At 33.4% G+C, this 13,253-nt stretch overlaps 1 long non-coding RNA gene across 1 annotated transcript; it reads right to left on the bottom strand.

Annotated features, from left to right (window-relative positions):
• Positions 1 to 467: 467 nt before the first annotated feature.
• On the bottom strand, positions 468 to 2,703 carry LOC148176506 (uncharacterized). Its single transcript, XR_015769970.1, has 4 exons — positions 2,530 to 2,703; positions 2,303 to 2,476; positions 2,051 to 2,232; positions 468 to 1,989 (listed from the first exon to the last, which is right to left on the bottom strand). It is a non-coding gene; the product is annotated as an uncharacterized LOC148176506 (long non-coding RNA).
• Positions 2,704 to 13,253: the final 10,550 nt, after the last annotated feature.

A 13,253-nucleotide genomic window follows, 5' to 3' on the forward strand; every position in this document is an offset into this window, starting at 1 on the left:
GTGAGTTCTGGGACACCTGTATATAATAAGTATATAATAAGTATTTTAATCATACCTATTCCGAGGGGTAACTAACTAATCCCGATTATTATTTATGGTGTTTCAATATGATTAAAAAGAAAAATGTAAATTAATAGTTGACAAAGTGCGATTACCTATTTCTTACTTGCTGGAATTATTTTGTCTTTTATATCTATTTTTTTTTATTTTAACTAATTATATTCGCTGCCTTCATACAAAAATGTGTGACAAAAAATTTCAACATATTTTATTTGTATTCCCAAATTATACATGCTATACGAATTATTATGTAAATACAGATGTCAGGAAAGTGATCAAAAAAAGAATAAAAAAAAATCACACTTTGTTTCCGCATTAGGACCAAAATAAAATTAGGAAAATGGCAACATTGCTGAACTGTTCCTCCAATAATTCAATTAATTTCAAGTATTCAAAACCATAGTAACTTTGTTGGCTTTAGTCAGGTCGGCTCATGAATAAAGCGCAAAATTATATGCACAAAAAGACAATATCAATCATTAAATTGTGAATACGTTATTAATAATTTAAAGATAATATTTATAAGTATAAAGCTTTTGTGAAATATTGTGTAATAGTCAAGTTGTAACTAGTTGTTTAACATAGTTGTATTTTTAAAATAGGAATTATATTGAATTACAATGCTAATAAGTATTTTAATGTTGTTTGAAATCGGAATTCTTCCTCAAGTTATTGGTGCAATTTTTATACAGTGACTTTATTCAGAACAGTGGCGACACGAGGCAGTTTAGCTCCGCCCAACCGCCACGATGGAGCTAATTGTTGGCGGGAATTTAAATGTATGTAGTCTTTAAATGCAAAATATCCAACAATACAAGTGCAAAATTAAATCTGCCTCTAAGGGAAATAAAAAGGTTATTGGTTTTCCTAAAAATACATAAAAAAATAGCAACTTAACTTAATAAATATATAAAATAAAACCTCAAATAACATTTGATCAACAGCGATAGTTCACAGCACAAATTAATTTTTAAAGCCATAAATGCAGAGTATTTGATCAGTTTGTGACTAGAAACATTGGAATTTGTGTAATTATGCTATTAGCTAATCATTTGGCGTAATACTTACTCTGCCACATTCCTTTGAATGTAAGGCTTGCTTTTTACTTTTTTGGTCACTTTTGCCCCCGACAAAAATAAAAGTGCGGAAACCGATTGAATCATGATTTTAATATTTTTGAAGTAAAAAATTCACTTCAAAACAGGGGTTCGCTCAATATTTGAATTAGGGGTGATTTTTTTTTGAGGTAAAAAAAATGCATTTACGCACACTGGGAAGGGAAGCCAGTAGTGGACTACCCACTAAATCCTGACACCTACATCTTAGCAAACTTAAGCAGTGAATATCCATTAACATCGTTAGGGATTAAGGTCCAAAAATAGATACATTATTAAGTTGCAACAAACTTGTTATTTCATACTGTTTGGTTTTGATTAGCTTTTTCAGACTATTACTATTACCAGTAAGTTTGCTGGTATTAATAAGTATTGTAAAGATAACTTATGTGTTAAACCTTTAACATGTATGAAATTGAACCTTCGTAAAGCTACAAAAAACTACTTTATGACATGACCTGCCACCGATTTGCTAGCATGTGTTTTAGTTAAATGTTTATCTATATCTAATTGTTACAAACCTACTAATTAATTTATTTTTTAGTTTGTAACAATTGGGAAGATTAAAAGAAATTTGTAACATTTTTTCAATGTAAAAATCTTTAATAGCAACATTTTGACATTGAATATGATCAATGTACTTTTGGAAGATAGATTCCATTTCTATAAAAAAAACAAAACGTTGCTTCGTTACAAAAAAAATATTCTCTTTCAAACGTTTGATCATTGTGAACTTTGAGAAAGTTCTAAAAATTGGACCTATTTCAAGTGTCTCTACTTGTTCTGAAATTGAAACCTGATGTTCCAGGTTCATCTGTAAAAAATACAAATACATAACTTTGATAACAATTAGATATTAATTACTCAATAACCACCTTCAATTCTCAAATTTTGCTCATGTGGATGACTTGAAGTTTTCATTTTACGTATTTAGGGAGGCTTTCGTGTTCTAGATGTAGTTGAAGTAAAACTGAATAATTGAAGGTACTGCATTTGCTTTCAGTTTTCGTGCCCCATCTACACGTGTTTTCTCCCACATTTCGGGAGCGAAATGAACCTACAATTATTTAGTCATTGTTTAAATTGTCACATGCTGTTGTTAAATAAAGAAAAACAAGAAAGTTTACCTCACACAAACTTAAACTAATCTTTGGTATCCACTTGTCTCGCTTCAGTTTGATGACCCATTCTTTTCGCCTTTTTGGGTCTGTTGGGAAGCGTTTCATCATAAACCTCTTTTTTGCAGAATTGGAACATCGCACAGCAGTGCACATCGCAGCATTTTCGTACAATTAAACTGACTATAAACAAATGAAGTTGCAAACTCATAACCTCTAGTACGTTTTTATACTACCGTTTTAAGCGAAAGGGATGACTTTTCACAAATACACTCACTCGCATGTAATTAATAAGTCTTCAAATTAATGAATTTCGTTCACTTTGCACCGTGACCAACAATAAATAGCTTTAAAATCACACAGAAAGCTTACGGGCGTTCAACGTAAACAACGAGAGTTCGCTCCAAAATGGCGATTTTTACCACGTGACCGTAACAACCAATCAAAAATGACACATTCGCGTGTCGCCACTGTTCTAAATAAAGCCACTGTAAATTTTTAAATCTGAGAACGCCATCTATCCACAAATTATGAAACGACCACCCATTTTTGGTACAATTGGCGCAATTTTTGAAATCTAGGGTTGCCATCTGAGGGTAAATAGAAGAAGGACCACCAATACCTCGCTCAATTTGATGGCTCAACATCAAAGGTGCCGACCCAAGCTTTCCCTACTGATTATCTCTCGATGCTGTGGCTTGGGATTGGCTTTCTGGTTGCGCCGTAACATAGGCAACACAACGTGCACTCGGCTTTTTTACAGTAGACCAGACAAACACTGGAATTTTATGGGAATTTTCATGTTTTCGCGTACTCTTCTTGCAATTTTATGGCAATTTGACTATGGAATAATAACCTCCTATAGTGACAATCAATACTTTAGTGTAAAATACACAAAAAGGGGATAATCAAAGGGGGTTGTAATGTCTCCTTTTTTCATCACCGTTATCATAAAAATCCAGCATCTATAGTTCGTACAGTGAGAATTTAAATGACGTAAAAGTCACTAAATCTATAATATATCTATAATTTAAAATAACAAAATAACCCCAGTTACTGACAACCCTGTCAACCCATTTCGCGTAGGAATTTAGTGTTTTTAGTGTATTTTGTAGCATAATTTGCTGGGTGTCCGGAAAGTCACGCACCACCGTAAAACTGTATCATCGGACAATGCCATAGATCACCGGAAAAATGTTAAAAAAAATCCATATCTTCAATTTTTCGGGATATGATGGGTTGAAGAGGCAAAGTTTGATGCGAAAATTACCGATTTCTGTGCAATAATTTTACGTTTAAATAAATTTGTTACCTAAAGACAATTTTGCGCAAAGGCATGGTGCAAAAAAAATCGGAAAAATTTTGTAAGCAATGCCTGAAAACTGTTAATAAAATTTTTGAATCAACAATCTCGATCAGTGTGGCATCGTTCACATAAAACCATAGTTACATTACTCGTTCATGAGCTGGCCTGACTAACGTCAATAATACAACAGCAACGTTACTATGGCTTTGAATACTGGAAATTTAAATTATAGTTGTTGACCGAGTATCTTCTTTCATATAAATTACAAGTGTGTGAAGCTCGCATAGTAAATTGTTTAATTTGAAATCGTAAGCTTTATTTTTTACAATTGTTTCGTATTCATTTTTATAAATAGATCTAAGTTCAAAAGCTTGTGAAGGTCGTTGAATTAATTCTACTACTCCAGGGTGATCAAGCCTGTCTTGTAAAACTAAAGGAACTTCTTCATTTTTTGTCTCATTGTTCTTAATATCTTTTATTTTTTGGGCTCGTGTCATTACTTTCATTGACGAACACACGTTGTTTCCTAATTCTTTTAAATTTTCTGAGTTTATTTCGATTCGAGATAAAGCGTCTGCTGTCACGTTTTCTTTTCCTTTAATGTATTTGACAATAAAATCATATTCTTCGAGAATTAAACGAAACAGTAAGCTGGTCGTTTTCAAGAAAGAAAACGTCAGAATATTTTGCACAAATTTTGTCAATTGATAACCTTTCTTCGGTATTTAAATTTTTTGTATTTAATGTATTAAGCAATTTTTCAACCCGATTAACTGATTGTAAATTTTGATCAAAACTAAAAATATTGAAATTTGAAGCCTTTTCTAATTTTGGTTTAAAGTTCTTGACAGTAACTGATTCATCTCTGGTATTAAGCAGTCTAATTGGAATTTTCTTGAACTTTGATTTTGCTAACACTCCTGCAATAAAGACACCTTCGCATATTTGTTGTGGTAAAATTGCAAACTCTTCGTTATCATCACTATCGATGTAATAATGTATCTGGACTCCATTGGAAGTTCCACTTTCTGGTCATTAAACCTGCATGAAAAGCTATACCTTTCATAATCAATTGTTGCACCATATTTTGCAAAGAAGTCAGCACTTATGACACCATGTGCTCCGCATTCGAACTCGTCAATCAGCAAAAATTCGTGTTCTATGCAATTGTCGTTTGCACTTAGGTCGATGTTACAAATTCCTTGCGAAATCACTGACCCAGCAATTCCGTTAATCGTAATTTTCCTAGATCGATCAATAATTTAGTTTGTTGAAATGCAATTTGGAAAAATTACACTGAGTGAAGCTCCTGTGTTCAATAGAAATTTTAAGTTTTTGTTTCTGTGTTGTAATGTAATAAAGTTCAGACCATCTAAATTTAGAATTATTGTATTTTGAAGAATGTTTTTGGTTTTATTGTCTGAATTCTCGAAAAAACATGTTTCGCGATTCGGCGTTTTCTTGGTGTTCTGTGTGAACTGATTGGGATTGAGTTTGATTTTGATTGTCTTCCGAATTATTACTCATGAAAAAGCCTGGTCTGCTATTTCCTCTGTTTACTCTTTGTGATTGAAAATTTGACTGATGTGAATTGTTTCCTCGTCCGCAAAAATTATTTTGATAAGTTTGATTGTTTTGTCCCGAATTATTTCTATAGTTATTATTAGAGTTAGCTTGAGAATTTTGTCCCGCATTATGTCTGTAGTTATTTTGGTCGTTTCTATTAGTATTTTTGTTATATTGAAAGTTATTTCTATAATGACCACGGTTTCCTCTTTGACTGAAAGAATTACCTCGTCCTCTATTATTAAAATGAAACAAATTACTTTCCTGATGTGACAAATTTTCATCTAGAGCTTCACGTATAGCGTCGTTTAAATTTGAATAGTTTCGCGCTTTGATTATCGTGCTTAAGTTTTTATTTTGCAACCCGTTTGAAAAAACATTTATGGCAATTTTTTCGTTTGCTACTTGTAAAATTTCTGCGGCCTCTGCATTTCCGTCAGCTTGAGAAATTGTTAGATCAACCATTAATTCTTCAACTTTCTTACCGAATTCGTTAATTGAGCTACCGTTTTGTCTAGCCTGATTTAATTGTAAAGACAAACAGGCGGCAGATTTTTTTGATAATAGTAGCCGTCTCATATCACCTAACAGTAGTGCATTTGACGTATACTCGTTCCTTAGCCTAAATTTGGCGCTTTCTGATAATCTAGTTTTTAATACATATTTTGTCAGAAGCTTTTTCCCGTCTGCATCCAACAATGAATCGTAGAGTTCTATACCATCTATGAGCTGTTTTGTGACTTGCTCTTTTCCATTCATTATTGGAAGCAAACTAGAAGCCGTTTTAAGTTCAAATTTCTCCATGTTTGAGGAAAGGTCTGAATTTGTGCTATTTTTATTTTTTGTATTTGCTTCTTCAGACGTTTCCTCAGACAAGGCCCGTCTAGATTCTAAAATTTCATTTACTTCCGCTATAATTGAATTTATACCGTCTACAAACTCTTTTACTTTTTGAATGTCCGCTACATCATTCTTTTTCGCATTAAACAAATCTTGCAAAGCTAAACATCGATTTTCAAAATTACCAACCTTTCCTATCTTCTTTTTGGTGGTTTCAAGATTTTGTCTTCGTTCGATGCTGTCCTTTCCTAGGTTTCTTGCAAAAACTCTAATGTCTTCGTATAAGTACCGGAACTCCCGAAGAAGGTCCATTCCATTTTTCCAAACACTTCACTATTGTTTTGCATTTAACACTACCATAACTAACCTAACTGGCGACGTATTCACTTTACTATTCACTTTACTCATTACGCCTCGTCGATGTTGGCTCTCGATCTTCTCAGATGTTCTTGTTCGACTTCTCGTCTAATTTTTGTTTTTTGGGATTTTTTCCATCGTTGTATAATGTACCAGCCGGCACCTAGTAGTATAACAAGGAAGAAGACTTAGTAGTCTAGATGTTAGTACATCCACTCCGTCCAATTTAGTTCTAGTTTTTCTTCTGTTGCCTGGTTTTTTCCCATTCCGGCGGCTTCCACAATAATTTGTTCTGTCTTAGTTTGTCTCGGTCCGCATATTTTTGGTAATTTTTGTGTCAAGTTTCCACTAGTTTCGGTGGCAGGATCGCCATGTGGGACATCATTCACTGATTCACTTGCAGGGTTTGGGACACAAAACACTTTGACTTCATTTATGACTTTTTATTTAACACACTACATCTCGTAACCACTCGTAACAACAACTCTTTCCTTTCTTCTAATTTCTACCGTCTTAAATAACCATATCCCCAACTTAATCTAACCTACTTATTGGCGTGTAGTCAGCGTTTGACTTTTGGACTTGCTGACTACACTACAGGGGGTACAGTTTCTTTTGCTCCTCCTGCGAAAACAGAGAGTCTGGAATTTTTTTTAACATTTTTTTGGTACTCTGGAGGACCATCCAATTACCCCCTTTTAACGTGGTGCGTCACTTTCCGGACACTCTGTATGTCAACTGTCGAAATCTCCCAATCTCTCACCTCAATGGCATTAGTCTCAAAAAATAGAGAAAAATTCACTGATAAATCTCCCATATCACGTTTGCCTCCACCAGTCGTCAGAGGGTTGTAATCTAGCCCCGTTTAAATTCACCCTGTAAAAATGTGAAAAATCGGAAATGTACCTCAATGGCATTAGTCCCAAAAAATAGAAAAAATTCACTGATAAATCTCCCATTTCAAGTTTGCTTCCACGAGCCGTCAGGGGGTTGTAATCTCGCCCCATTTTAATTCACCCTCTAAAAATGTAAAAAATCGAAAATGTACTTTAATGGCATTAGTCTCAAAAAATAGAGAAAAATTCACGCATAAATCTCCCATATCAAATTTGCCTCTACCAGTTGTCAGAAGGTTGTAATCTTGCCTTACTTTAATTCACCCTTTGTTAATGTGAAAAACAAAAAATGTACCCCAATGGTATTAATGTCAAAAGTTAGAAAAAAATTCCTAATTAATGCCATTAATCACATTTGCTTCCACAGACGATCAGATTGTAATCTTTAGTTTTTTTACCTTTAGAACAAAAGAGAGAGTGTTTTTCTGGCAACCCAGAATACACCTTGCTTTGTAATAAGTTGCAGTATCAATTTTTTTAAGTATGAATTTACCGGCAAATTGTTTTTTCTTCGGGATAAAGTAACACCTTATCAGAAAAATTACATAATTGGTTAAAAACTTTTCAAAAAAAATTTACAAATGAGTGGTTTAAAACTGATTTTAGTTGAGTCCAGTTCGAGGATCGCAAAATAAGTTTAAACTTCATAATTTTATGTAAATTTGTGCTACAATTTCCATTTTTTGTTCATTTTTTATTATCAAAAAATGTATTTTAAAAAATAAATACAAAATTACGCCAGGTATGAGTTTCATCCATCACAAAACACAATCAATTAGTGATAAGTGATAAGTGATAAGCCATAATTTTATGTTAATGTTGTACTGAGTTTTACTCGTTTATTTTCTAAATTTTGTGTTTTTTACGTTTTCCAGTTATTTGAAAAACACTTAGCTAAGATAACATGTTATTTCCCTATGTTCAGCAATCGCTGGAACACCCGGTACAGCCAATGCAATATTCTGGGTGTAATTTCCCATGTTTTTCGCTCAGTCCTCCTGCACGCTCACAGTGCTGCTGTAGCTTTTCCAATTTTATTTTGCACATGAGTTCTCCATGTGAGTCTAGAATAAAAGTAGATGCTTAAATAATCGCAACAAGTTAGTCGCAGTTTCGAATTTTGAGATAAATAAAGACATTTTTACGGTTAAAACAAGGTCAAATTCGGTTAATTTAAGACCAATTAAAAAAGTAAAATGATAAATTTGCACAATTGGAACTCAATCGGTACTGCAATTTAACAATTATGCAGACATTCCTAAAGATTTGAACACTTTGTAGATGCAAATGTATTTTGGGACCAGTAATTTTTTATTCTGTCACTAAAAATCGTGCTGAAATGAGCCATTCTTAAACAATTTTTAGTGACTCTCTATTACAACACAACTTTTAATGTAAGTGTAAGCGATGTGACTTAAGTACGGTACATATAGACTTAAACAGGTCTAGATTAGTAAAAATCTGAACTTACGTTTTCTGTAAAAAGTGTGTTCTAAAAGTTTCTTGATTTTTTTCCTACTTCTATACATGCAAAATATGAGAAATTTTAGTACTTAGTATTTTAGCCAAAAAAAATTAATAAAAAAATGAAAAAAAAATTATAAAGTCTTGTTGTTGACGACCCCAAAGTTTCGTCGAAATTTGATGAAAAAAAGTTTTTTGGTGTCACTATCATTACACTATATTTGGTAACATTTTCCTCGTACAATAACAACCCCTAAATTACAAATCAATTTTATCACATTACCAAAATGTACTTGCTCCTGTTAACAACTACAAGTTTGTTATTTCAACAACATTCCTGTTGCGACGACATCCTCGTAGATTTTTCAGTATCTGATTACCTTAGGAACGAGTTGTCAGTTTTCTCATCAAAAATAGTCAATATTGCTCCAAACTTTAAACTCTTTGCCATTCGAGACCAAATCATTCCCAAACTATGTTGCAGCATTTTTAATACCACTGAGATATTCAGCATTTCTATCGAAAACTGTCAAGTAAAGGAGCTAGAAAGCGAATGTCTCTCAGAGAAATTTAAGCATATTGAAAACACTTTGGTATTAAAATTCAACGAAATTCGGACAATTAGAAAAGATACTTTTTCTGGCCTCAAACTGACCGAGATAACACTGCAAAAGAATGAAATCAAAGTGATTGAAAATGGAGCTTTTGTTAACTTGACTAAGCTGAGTTTCCTTGATCTTTCTGGAAATAAGCTTGTCATGTTAAATTCGAAAGCGTTTGTCAATTTACCGATTCTCTACTATTTTAATTTAATGTCTAATCAAATCAAGTTTCTCCAAGAAGGTGTTTTCAAGTTTCTGCAAAATGAAGAACTATATTTAAATATAATATGTAACAAAATATCAGAAGTAGACCGTCTTGCGTTTAATAGAATCTCCATCAATACTTCAATTCAACTCTATCTGATGAACAATCAAATTAAAATGTTACCAAATGGAGTGTTTGATAATCACAAGTTTTCTGCGGTTAGTCTGATGATGAATCCGTTGGTTTATATTTCTCATAATTTTTGCTCTAAGAACTGTAGCCTTGCCAAATTTCAAATTGAGTGTACTCACTTGGAATCCGATTTTATTTTTCAGTGGGCAGAAAATAAGACAGAGCTGTACACTGGAATTTGTCCTAAGTTCAATGTTAACACTCGAACTGCTAATTATCAAGACGTTTGCACAGGATCTAACACAAAAAGTTCGGTTATTGTGGTCATAATCATTGTCGCAGCAAATTTTGTTCACTCAAGATTCTCTTTACGTCTCTACAAATGATCTTTTTGCCTTCTTTTAGAAGTTACGTTTAATGCTTTAAAGTGTGCAACATTTTGATCTCCTATTTAAAGTAGCAGTGAAAAAATTTCTCTATTTATTAATTTTGCACAGTCCGTCTCGCTCTGATGAAGTGAGCAAAACGCACCGTATTTTGGGACATTTTTTATTAGGAATGCGTTTGAGAGTTTCGTCCCTTTCGGAGTTTTTGTCTCCAGGTGAGAGACGTTAACCCACGTATTCCGTACAACGTTTTTTCTAATATGTATATAAAATAAACTAAGTACAACCAAAACAAAGGCCATATATTTCAGTCACATTTTACAATTGTTTTCACTCCGGAAACATCGGTGCCACGCAGTTGGTTCCTTTACAAGCATTTGTACAACATTTGTAATTATCCTGACACTCGTAATCAGAAGCACAAGTTATACTGCAATGATTAAATTCGTAAGGATACGGACAAGAGCCAGGTTTTTCTCCTGAAACCAAAGCACCCAAAACGACTATTAGTAAGATGATTTTCATTTCTGGTTCTTGACTGTAACGAAACATTGGCAATAAGCCTTTTATATCAACATTTGTGGCAAAAAAAGAGTTATTGCCACAGGAATTCAGAGTCGTTATTTCCAGGCGATTAGATTAAAGTTGGCGTACGTTTTAAGCGGAAATTATAAATAAAGTAATGAATGTGATTTAATTATTATTTATTTATTAATGGGAGATATTCGGTTTCGGTGCCACTGATTATGCCCAATTGAAGCTTTTTTCAAAAAAAGGACAAAATATTGGTTATACAGAGTGTCCGGAAAAAGTGGTCCTCCAAAGTACCAAAAAAAAATTCCAGATTCTTTATTTTTGCAGGAGGACCAAAAGACATTTAGGAAAATGGCAACATTGCTGAACTGTTGTATTGTTGACGTTAGTCAGGTCGGTTTATGAACCAGTAATGTAACTATGGTTTTATGTGAACGATGTCACACTGATCGAGATTGTTGATTCAAAAATTTTGTTAACAGTTTTCTGGCATTTCTTACAAGATTTTTCCGTTTTTTTTTGCACCATGCCTTTGCTCAAAAAGTCCTTTAGGTAACAAATTTTTTTGAACGTAAAATTATTGCACAGAAATCGTTAATTTTGACATTAAACTTTTAGTCTTCCAACCATCATATCTTGAAAAATTGAAGACATGGATTTTTTTTAACATTTTTTCGGTGATCTATAGCATTGTCCGATAATACAGTATCATGGTGGTGCGCGACTTTTCGGACAGCCTGTATGTGGCAGTATGTCGCGGTCAAAAATTAAGTTTGTTGAATGACGTCGGAGTTACCAATTAAAGAATTAAGGAAAGTATTTATTTAAACAAATTTATTTTTTAAAACTTTCTGAATTATAAACAAGACGACAAAGGACCACTTTAACCATCGAGTGAAAATAGTTGCGCAACCACGAATCTAGTGCCGTCGATCCTTCGTTATAACTCTTTTGCATTCAATCGTTTCATTAATTTCAATTCAGCCGTTGAATCTTGGTAAAAAGTGATGATTTTGTAGATTTCATGCTCTTCTTTGCGAATTCAAGCCAGAAAACAACGAAAATCGGCGAAAAATCGTCGTTTTGCATCGAAATATGCGGTTTTCTCTAAGAATTTTGATGATTTCCTGCAAAATTCTGCTGTTTTCTTGCAATTCAGCCGTTGAATCTTGGTAAAAAGTGATGATTTTGTAGATTTTGTGCTCTTCTTTGCGAATTCAAGCCAGAAAATAACGAAAATCGGCGAGAAATCGTCGTTTTGCATCGAAATATGCGGTATTCTCTAAAAATTTTGATGATTTCGTACAGAATTCTGCTGTTTTCTTGCAATTCAGCCGTTGAATCTTGGTAAAAAGTGATGATTTTGTAGATTTTGTGCTCTTCTTTGCGAATTCAAGCCAGAAAACAACGAAAATCGGCGAGAAATCGTCGTTTTGCATCGAAATATGCGGTTTTCTCTAAGAATTTTGATGATTTCGTGCAGAATTCTGCTGTTTTCTTCAAAATATTCCTAAAAAGTTTCAATAGAAATGGACCAGACACTGGGTAAAACCTGGAAATAAAAGAAGAGACGTCAAGATAATCGTCATAGAATGAAGGAATTTAAGACAAGGCTATAGAAGATCAGGCATAATGAGAAAATGGCGAAAAAAATTGACAACCAAAACAAAGAAAACAACAGTTAAGCGAAAGAGGAGGCATGCGAAATTGAAGAGATTTGCAGAAAAGAATTACAGCAAGAAACTGTAGGGAATGGTACTTTTTGCTGATAAAAGGACTGAGAATTGAGAAAAGAAATTGACTGAAATTAAAGACAGATATTGTCAGCAATTAATAATAATTGCAGCGACTAAGGGGTCGATTTCAAGTGTGACTTGCGTTACTGCAAATCCCATTTGCAACATAGCAACGCCAATCACATTGCTCATACCTTGGCAACGGTTGCAAATTTGCGTTAACGCAGTGACTTGAAATCGACTTGTTAGAGGTTAACTACCTTTGTACGTTGCACCGGGTTTTCGCAAGTGGCTTATTAGCTAGCACTCTAAAACGGAGGACTAGCAAAGTCAGCTTGCGGAAACGAGGTGACATGGGCAACGTACAAGGGGTAGTTAGCCAGTAGTAGAGTTAGCGAGTAGTAGAAGTGGTAGTGACTACAGAGCTGGTAGTTGGTGGTCGTTGTGATTATTAAGTGGATTGTGGTCGCGTGGGACAATGTCTACCCCTATATTGTAAGTACGTAGTTTTAAGTCATTAGATTCTAGTATCAATGTAGTTAGTATCAATGTAGGAATTAGTTAAGAATAAACAATAAATACTCCCAAAACTGTGTCATTATTGAAAGACCCCGTCACAGACGTGACAATATAATAAAGAAAAGAAAAATTAAAAAAGACAAAATGACAAATAAAATGGAGAAATAGAGAAATAAAATAGAAATAGTGTCAAAATCGAAACAAACTTTTAGAATCATAAGATAAAAGATGACGAGATCAAAATCAAAATGGCTAAAATGGCAAAATCAAAAACTAAGAACGACATAAAATAGAAGAAATTAAAAAAATGGATTGAAAATTCAAACAAGACATAAATAAAAATAATAAATTGAAAAAACAAAATCAAGAATGTTGTAGAAACAGAAATAAACAAAATTCTGTTAAAATGGGACTCAA

The sequence above is a fragment of the Gnatocerus cornutus genome, chromosome 4, assembly GCF_029298725.1.
Source record: "Gnatocerus cornutus isolate USDA-ARS CGAHR chromosome 4, icGnaCorn1.1, whole genome shotgun sequence".
NCBI classification, from domain to species: Eukaryota; Metazoa; Arthropoda; class Insecta; order Coleoptera; family Tenebrionidae; genus Gnatocerus; species Gnatocerus cornutus.